Source organism: Triticum aestivum, chromosome 2B, assembly GCF_018294505.1.
Source record: "Triticum aestivum cultivar Chinese Spring chromosome 2B, IWGSC CS RefSeq v2.1, whole genome shotgun sequence".
Lineage (NCBI taxonomy): Eukaryota > Viridiplantae > Streptophyta > Magnoliopsida > Poales > Poaceae > Triticum > Triticum aestivum.
The window spans coordinates 354,827,982-354,836,073 of NC_057798.1; the positions used below are offsets into that span (position 1 = coordinate 354,827,982).

The 8,092-nt window shown below is 43.2% G+C and overlaps 1 long non-coding RNA gene across 1 annotated transcript; it reads right to left on the minus strand.

Moving 5' to 3' along the window:
* Positions 1-6,220: 6,220 nt before the first annotated feature.
* On the minus strand, positions 6,221-7,880 carry LOC123041235 (uncharacterized). Its single transcript, XR_006418433.1, has 3 exons — positions 7,551-7,880; positions 7,078-7,468; positions 6,221-6,296 (listed from the first exon to the last, which is right to left on the minus strand). It is a non-coding gene; the product is annotated as an uncharacterized lncRNA (long non-coding RNA).
* Positions 7,881-8,092: the final 212 nt, after the last annotated feature.

Genomic DNA, 8,092 nt, shown 5'->3' on the forward strand with positions numbered 1-8,092 from the left:
ATGAGGCATAAAAGTTGTTGAGAGTTGATAAACGTAGTTTTGATCATCATTGCAATTAATAGGAAGTGATAAGGAAAGGGGGGTTCACATATAAATATATTATCTTGGACACCTTTTATAATAGGGAGCACTCATTAAGTATGACATGCTAAAAGAGTTGATGTTGGACAAGGAAGACAACGTAATGGTTTATGTTTTCGCACATCTCAGTTAAAGTATATTGTCATTAACCTTCCAAACATGTTGAGCTTGCCTTTCCCCCTCATGCTAGCCAAATTCCTTGCACCAAGTAGAGATACTACTTGTGCTTCCAAACATCCTTAAACCTAGTTTTGCCATGAGAGTCCACCATACCTACCTATGGATTGAGTAAGATCCTTCAAGTAAGTTGTCATGTTGCAAGCAATAAAAATTGCTATCTAAATATGTATGACTTATTAGTGCAGAGAAAATAAGCTTTGTACGATCTTGTTGTGGAAGTAATAAAAGCGACGGACTGCATAATAAAGGTCCACATACAAGGGGCAATATAAAGTGATGTTCTTTTGCATTAAGATTTTGTGCATCAACCCTAAACACACATGACAACCTCTGCTGCCCTCTGCGAAGGGCCTATCTTTTACTTTATGTTTTTACTTTATGCTTGAGTCAAGGTGATCCTCACCTTTCCCTTTTTCATTTTATCCTTTGGCAAGCTCCTCGTGTTTGAAAGATCACGATATATATATCCAATTGGATGTAAGTTAGCATGGGCTATTATTGTTGACATCACCTAAATTTGAATACGTTGGGAGGCAACACAATAATGCCCCTATCTTTCTCAGTGTCCGGCTGAAACTCCAGAACCACAAGTATTGTGTGAGTGTTAGCAATTATACAAGACTACAAGATAGTTGAGTATGTGAACTTGCTGAAAAGCTCTATTGTTGACTCTTTCTGATGTTATGATAAATTGAAATTGCTTCAATGACTGAGATTATAGTTTGTTAGTTCCCAATGAAGTTTTTGAACTATACTTGACATTGTGAATTGATTGTTACTTGAGCATAATAAATCATATGACAAAATCTATATATGTTGCTGTTATAAGAATGATCATGATGCCCTCATGTCCGTATTTTATTTTTATCGACACCTCTATCTCTAAACATGTGGACATATTTTTCGATTTCGGCTTCCGCTTGAGGACATGCGAGGTCTAAGCTTAGGGGAGTTGATACGTTCATTTTGCATCATGCTTTTATATCAATATTTATTGCATTATGGGATGTTATTACATATTATATCTCAATACTTATGGCTATTCTATCTTATTTTATAAGGTTTACCATGAACAGGGGGAATGCCGGGAGTTGGAATTCTGGCTGGAAAAGGAGCAAACATTGGAAACCTATTCTGCACCGCCCCAAAAATCCTGAAACTCCACGAAACATGTTTTTTGAATTAATAAGAATTATTGAGTGAAAGAAATACATCAGGGGGCCCACACCTTGGCCAGGAGAGTGGGGGGCGCCCCCCCTACTGGGCGCCCCCCTGTCTCCTGGGCCCCCTGGTGGGCCTCCGGTGTCCATCTTCTGCTATATGAGAGCTTTTACCCTGGAAAAAATCATGGGCAAGTTTATGGGATGAAACTCCACCGCCACGAGGCGGAACCTTGGCGGAAACAATCTAGGGCTCTGGCGGAGCTGTTCTGCCGGGGACACTTCCCTCTGGGAGGGGGAAACCATCACCAACGTCATCACCAACGATCCTCTCATTGGGAGGGGGTCAATCTCCATCAACATCTTCACCAGCACCATCTCCTCTCAAAACCCTAGTTCATCTCTTGTATCCAATCTTGTATCAAAACCACAAATTGGTACTTGTGGGTTGCTAGTAGTGTTGATTACTCCTTGTAGTTGATGCTAATTGGTTTACTTGGTGGAAGATCATATGTTCAGATCCTTTATGCATATTATTACTCCTCTGATTATGAACATGAATATGCCTTGTGAGTAGTTACGTTTGTTCCTGAGGACATGGGTGAAGTCTTGCTATTAGTAGTCATGTGAATTTGGTATTTGTTCGATATTTTGATGAGATGTATGTTGTCTTTTCCTGTAGTGGTGTTATGTGAACATCGACTACATGACAATTCGCCATTATTTGGGCCTATAGGAAGGCATAGGGAAGTAATAAGTAGATGATGGGTTTCTAGAGTGACAGAAGCTTAAACCCTAGTTTATGCGTTGCTTCGTTAGGGGCTGATTTGGATCCGTATGTTTAATGTTGTGGTTAGGTTTACCTTAATACTTCTTTTGTAGTTGCGGATGCTTGCAATAGGGGTTAATCATAAGTGGGATGCTTGTCCAAGTAAGGGCAGTACCCAAGCACCGGTCCACCCACATATCAAATTATCAAAGTACCGAACGCGAATCATATGAACATGATGAAAACTAGCTTGACGATAATTCCCATGTGTCCTCGGGAGCTCCTTTCTCATTATTAGAATTTGTCCAGGCTTATCCTTTGCTACATAAAGGATTGGGCCACCTTGCTGCATTTTATTTACTTTATTTACTTGTTACTCGTTACTATTTATCTTATCACATAACTATCTATTACCTACAATTTCAGTGCTTGCAGAGAAAACCTTACCGAAAACCGCTTATCATTTCCTTCTACTCCTCGTTGGGTTCGACACTCTTACTTATCGAAAGGACTATGATAGATCCCATACACTTGTGGGTCATCAATGCTCAGCTCAGTTTTTCAGAGTGTGATACCTGTCCTAGGAAAAATATGTACATGAACAACACTTTTATATGAGAAGTTTAGTCGGTGAATAATGCTTAGTTCATTTACACCAGTATAGGCAGATGTAACTTGTGTGCTAACACATTCTTTTCTTTATGCTAGCAAGATGAGAGATGCAGAAAGAAGCTTAGAAGTTCCCAGCAGCAAGTACACAATCCTAAGCCTGTACGCGTTGCACCACCCCCTCAATGGGTCACACCTCAAATGCACCAAAAACATTACCAACCTGCTCCACACCAAAATTGGATGACACCCGAAACACATGCAGACTTCCAAGATGCTGGGTCACAGCCCTATCCGCACCACTTTGCGCCTCCACCTAATTAGGTGACGCCGGAAATCCCCCGCGGATTCTTTGTATCCACCAGCAGACTTCCAAGCACACTCGATGGAGGAGGGTGTTAGCTCAAGTCCTGCGTGTAACTCTGGAGGTTATCCTGGTGTGGCTCGTCAATGCTAAAGGGCAGCAACTAAACCGGATCCCAGGACAAATCCAACAGGAACACACACACGGGGGAGAGTGCTCTACACACTACCGCCGTTGGAAGATGATGTTGCTGGTACAACTCAGGATTGTACGAGACATAAGGTAGATGGATTGCTTCACATAACAAACGAGCAAACTAAAACCAGGATCGCAATACCTCCACAAACACCACAAGCAAAAAGGACGCAAACAAGAGAGAGGCCATCTTCTGCCCTCCTTCCTCCTCGTGATCCACTCCTGCATCCTGCTGTGATAACTCTGATGTGCCCATTCCCAAAGGGCCAGCAGCATACTCTGACGGAGTTGCGATCATAAACGCATGTAAGTGAACACAATTTAAGTATTTATATATGCATCTTGTATGATCTGCAATTGTTCTTCTCCCTCCAGGATAACAAATTTATAAACTGCATTTTAACATGTCGTTTGGGTTATTTTTTCTTTTTGTGCAGATGCCAGATCTCTCGGATTATCTAATACCAAGACTAATTATGCGAATCCAGAATGTAGAGAAGACAAGGGAATTTTACAACAGATACGCCAGACACGCTGATTTTGGAATTAGGAAGACGGGAGGGAATGACAATCACATGTATTTTGTTTGTGCATTCCAAGAGAGACACACAACTTCTGTTTCAGAGGCTGACAGGAAGAGACACAAAACATCACAGAGGACAAGCTGCAATGCAAGAATGAGGATGAAGGTGCAGGCGGATAACACATGTGTGGTAGTGGACATTGAGTACAATCATAATCACCACCTCATGCACACTGATGGCATGCTGATATTCTTGCACTCACACAAGAATTATGACCCGACTATTTTGGAGTACGTAAAGCTCTGACAGTACTATGATGTCAAACACACAACAATCATGTCCATGCTATTCAAAAATGAATATGGAAGCTACTTCCTAAGCATTACCGGACGAGACCTACTAAACCAGTAAGTATTGAAAAATGCATATACGGCAATGTACATAGCATCCTAATTCACCACACTTTCCTAGCAAAAATAACAAATGCATGTTTGCATATAATTTGTAGGAAAGCCATGAATGCAAGGAAAGATGATTTGGATGATGTATTGAAACATGTATCTTTCTTTAAAGACATGAAGGAAATTAATAATGAGTTTTTCTATGACATACAAGTAGACAGTGGAAAATCAATTAAAAACATATTCTGGTCCAATGCAAGTTTCCGAGGAGCATATCAAGAAAATGGTGATTGCGTAACATTCGACACAACTTACAAGACTAACATATTTCATATGCCTCTGTGAGTGTTTGTTGGAACAAACCTATAACACCCTACATGCGGTTATATCCCTCACGTGTCGGGGCACGACTTAGGGCCATAAACGCATGCAGGAGTGGTCTCAAGAGTGGTTAATCTTTGCACAACCCACGTACTGAAAAGATAGATATAGAGCATAGTTGGCTGACACTCGCCACGAATCACACAACATCATCAAATTTGATAAAATCATTCAAGATGAACACAAGGTCTGGCTACGGATGAAGTCAAACGAATAAAATACAACCACCCATGCTAAGTCCCGATCGTCCCTACTAGGCACCAGTACTGATCGTCTGGATATGTGACGTGCATTCGGCCATGTTCTTCATTGAACTCCCACTGAAGCTCATGTTCGTTGTTAGCATCAAACTCAGAGATACCTACAGCTGTTTTTGTAGTAAACTGTGAGCCACGAGGACTCAACAATCGCATTCCAGGGAATCAAGACTAACAAAACTTTTAGGTGAGGAAGGGGTATTTGGTGGAATTGCAGCGAAGCACTAAGCATATATCAGGTGGCTAGCTTATGTTTTCAAAGTAAGATGAGAAGCTATGCATGCGGTCACAAACTAGTAATGATCAATAAGTGAACCTGAACTACTTACGAGTCAAACATAACCCCACCGTATTCTCTTCCCGAACTTGCTCGAAAAGACACAGTCACGGTTATATACGCAGTTGGTGTATTTTATTTCAGATCTGGTGTCAAGTTCTCTACAACCGGATATTAAAAAGTTCCATCTTCCACATAACTGTGGGCACGGCTTTCAAAAGTTTAAACCCTGCAGGGGTGTCCCAACTTAGCCCATGATAAGCTCTCACGATCCACGGAGACAATCCTCCATCACGGGACAACCCGAGTATTCTCAAAATCCCGGTGCAGAAGTTCTTCGAAGAAAGGAAAACTATCCCAAGGAGATCTTCTGGTGAGTCAGATCCGTGTCGAGAGCCGCGCACTGTCTATATACGGACTCATCCATCTATGCATAGTGGACGATAGCCAAAATACCATCAAGTTGCCCCGAGGCGGCACCGCTGACTGCTAGGTAGGTGGACCAACACTCATGTCAAGCACTGGCCCAGGGGGTTGATTAAGAATCCTCGGGTTAATTACTCCCTATGCAAGTTTTAGTTGTTATTAGGCAAATGGTAAAACCAAAGTTTGATATCCTCGGTAAAGCTTTACTTTAAGCGAAGAATCAAGGGAGGCCCATAAACCCCGAGCGCGTTAGGAACGCAAAATTCAAGGAACATAACAATGGTTTAACGAAAACTAGGGCGGCAAGAGTTGAAAAAAACACCAGGCAAAAGGCCGAGCCTTACACTCTTTACCAAGTATATATGTGCATTAATTAAATAAGAGATATTTTCCCAAGATATCCATGTTCCAACATGGAACAACCTGCAACTACACCTGCAACTAGTAACGCTATAAGAGGAGCTGAGCAAAGCAGTAACATAGCCAAACAACGATTTGGTGGGATGGTGGAAAAGGTTAGAGGTTGTTTCATGGCATATTGGAGGGCTTGATAAACAAGTGGTGGTAGCGCGACATAGCATTGGCATTGAGACAACTAGCATAGCAAAAATAGTAGTGAGATCCAAGGTGATGGTTATCTTGCCTGAAATCCCGCTAGGAAGAAGAATGAGTCCATGAAGAAGACAAGCGGGCGTAGTCGAACGAATCCTCACATTTGCAACATCTCCAGAACTATCGAGAAGAAGAACATCCGGAAAGAAACAGACAACACGGTAAACAAACAAGCATAATCATGGCATGATGCACAAACAAGTATGATGCGTGTATGCTTTAAATATGCATGGCATGGCAAAGTGCAAAAAACAATACTACAAATTAAGTGGAGCTCAATTTGCAAAGAGTTGCATATTGACGAAACGCCACATGCAATTATTTAGTTCACTCCCGTTTATGAACAAGACAAGATTAAATGTTGGTTAACATGGAAAGAGGTGAAGCATAATAAAAATACCTATCTAGGCAGTTTAAATGAGGCCAGAAACAATAAACAACAATTCTAAAAAATCCCCATATGCATATTTCGAATTTGCTACGGTTCTGCCCTATACACAGTTTTAGAGTTGTTAAACATGCAAAGTAAGGCTACCATGTTAATCTATGCATTTTTATAGACCATTTACATATAAAGTTTATTTAATTCCGAGCAACGATTATTAAGTTATGAAATAATCCATTTTAACATGTTATTTAAGAAAATTATGCAAACAACAAGTTAAACATTTTAAACATGGTTGGATATTATGAAACTAGATGAAATTCTAAGTATTTTACATATATAGTTTGTTTTAAACTGATGCATGGTTAATTAGCTATTGCATGCATGAACATGAGGTTTTTTTTGTAAAACAGTAAAACCTGGAATAAATGCTAAAATTGCAACAGAGGTAAAAAGACGCATCGGGCCGAATCTTCTAGCCCAACAGTGCATAAGAGGGGCTGGAGGGCTTCTCACCATGGGCCATGACCCACTTCGGAGGTGAGGTGAGGCCGGCAGGGGCGGATGCAAGCCGTGGGGCAGGGGAGGCCCACGGGCGGCAAAGACGATGAGTGGACGAGGCACTGATGCACTAGCGTGGCGACTGGGCGCGGTCAATGCGAGCGACGCTCGTCCTATCATTTGAAGCAGAGGACACAACTGGGCGAGGCGGGCACAGGTGCAACTCCGGCGAGCAGTGGGGTGAGGAGAGGTCGGCGCGGGAGCTCGGTGGCGTCCGGACCAAGCGCGGGAGGTCTTCGGGGTCCCTTTACCTGCCGGATCAAAGCGGGGGAGGCAGGGACTGGAGCCGATCCGACCGGAGTTGAGGCGGAGGTGCAGCGGGGTTGAGCTGGTGCAACGATGGCGTCTTGAGGGACACACAGAAAAAGGGAGAGCTTGAGAGACAGGGAGAGAGCACCCGAGGGAGAGAGAAGGAAGCAAGGCACTACCTGGTTCAGGAGGAGCTCGTCTCCATGGATCGAGGAAGCGAGGAGGTGCGCTGGAGGAGGGATCGAGGAGCTCGGGCTCCTGGACGAGAGGAGGCTCGACGCGAGGGCTCCTGCTCTACTGCTGCGGACACGGGGACGAGGAGGTGGAGCTCGGGTGTTCTGGAGACCAGCCGGAGGTGGTGGGTGGCGTCCGGAGTAAATTACGGAGGTTGGTCGGCGTGGAAATTGAGGAGGAGTTGTGGCAAGCTGCGGGTTTGGATCGAGGAAGAGAGGCTGCTGATTGGTGCGGTGGGGAAAAAGAGGAGAAGGCAAGTGGGTGGCTGCGGCGGGTGAGGGGATGGATGGATGGGACATCTAGGTCTAGGGTTTCATCTGTTTAAATACCATGTAGGAATTGGGCAGGGCTATCTAGCCCCTCCGATCATAATCGGATGGACGGAAAAAATAAATAGGCTAGGGAGTCCAATAAATAAAAAGAAGATATTTTAGGGATGTTTGAGGGTGATCTAAACCCAATGGTGATGACTAAGCGGGTCGGGTTC